Raw genomic sequence first — 1,838 nt, 5'->3', positions numbered from 1 at the left:
CAATTAGAAACCGCCTTGGACGTCCTTCCGGAGGCTTGTTAATATGGATACGACAATCCTTGAATGTCATCATAACACAACTATTAATACCATCTAATGACATTATGGCCCTTACTGTCAGATGGGATAACGGCCAAGAGCTTACCATCTTTAACGTCTACGCCAGGGGAGTGGCTAGGGGTCAATCTTCTAATACTTTAGTAGTTTTAGAACAGAACATCGAATTGCTACCACCACAAAACCAAATAGTAGTAGGTGGTGACTTCAATGTAACTTATGAGCCCCTGGGTGAGGAGGACAGGATTTTGTCTGAGGAAGAGGATGCCAAGTGGGGAATTCCCCAGTTGGAGCTGCCTGCCATTAAAAAATGGAGTAATGTGGCAATCCAGTTAAAAAGTCTTTGCCTAGCTAGAGGGTTGAGAGCGGCAAATGGGCGCTCGCCATCCGACCTAATAGGTAATAATACGTTTGATAATGGGCGATCATCTAGTAGAATTGATTACATACTAATAGATGTAAGATTTTGGAGTAAAATGCTAGACATGGTTGTAGAACCTAGACTAGAAAGCGACCATAATCCCTTGCGACTAACCTTTCTTTCCTATTACAAGTCCTCACCGCATTCTAATAATAATGGAATGGTGACACAGGATGTAGTATGTTCAAATAACCTGCGCCACCTTAAATGGAGAATGATGATAGAAGATAATGTAAAATTAGAGGCACTTAAAGTATTAGTAGTAAATGAAGTAAACAATATCAAGTCTAAACAAGGGATGCCTAGCTTCCAAGACTACATGATGGAGGCTCATGACAAACTCTTTTCTAAACTGCAAAGTTTTTTTATCAAAAGAGTAGATCCTAGCAAAGAGGGTAAAACCCAACCGAGGCAAGGTTGGTACGACAAAAGTTGCAGATTGGCACGACTTAATCTGAGTTTAGAGCTAAAAACAGGCAATGCAATAGCAATTAGGAGAGCAAGAGATGCATACAGACAAACCCAAAAAAGGGCCAAGAAACGATGGGATGAAGAAGGGTGGCAGGAACTGAAGGAAGCTTGCGCTGCCAAGGATTCCAAGCGCTTTTGGGCTATAGTAAAATGGGAGAGGGGAGGAATAGCTGCCCAGCCACAAAATAATGTTCCAATAAACAAATGGACTGAGTTTTTCAAACCACAGTATGCCCGCAACCCGGTCCATGCTTCTGTTCAACCTCCGCCATCTATTTTCTTCAAAAATCAAATATTTGATGAGAACGAAGTAAGTAAAGCATTGGATGGTATAGCAGGAGGAAAAGCGCCAGGCATGGATGGCATCCCGGCCGACGTATTTTTGTCGGACCGGAATGCCTGGTGTTCATATTTTTAAATGCTGGCAAACGCTGTGGCAATGGGGGGGGGAAGTGCCCCACTCATGGAAGGGAGCAGAAATAATCCCCATATTTAAAAAAGGAGACAAAACACTAGCCCAAAACTATAGACCAATTAGTCTCATAGACACAGCGCAAAAACTGATGGGTCGTCTAGTCCAGAACAAGTTACAACAATGGATTGACGACAAAAATATACTATCCCCATATCAGGCAGGGTTTCGTCCTCTGACTAGTAGTGTTGACCAAGTTCTCTATTTTTTAACCATCTACTGGAGAAATGTCACACTCAAAAAGGGTTCGTTGTACGCTGTCTTTGTAGACCTAAAAGCAGCCTTCGACCTAGTCCCCAGAGAAAAATTGTGGCAGACCCTGGCTGATGTAGGTCTAAGCCAGGAATTCATCACCCTCCTTGTCCGCCTCCACAACAATAACTTTGCCAAAATTAGATGGGACAAGCAAGGAGAAGC

Source organism: Lissotriton vulgaris, chromosome 12 (genome assembly GCF_964263255.1).
Source record: "Lissotriton vulgaris chromosome 12, aLisVul1.2, whole genome shotgun sequence".
NCBI classification, from domain to species: domain Eukaryota; kingdom Metazoa; phylum Chordata; class Amphibia; order Caudata; family Salamandridae; genus Lissotriton; species Lissotriton vulgaris.
The sequence above is the reverse complement of the archived record's forward strand: the minus strand, read 5'-3'. Positions refer to the sequence as shown.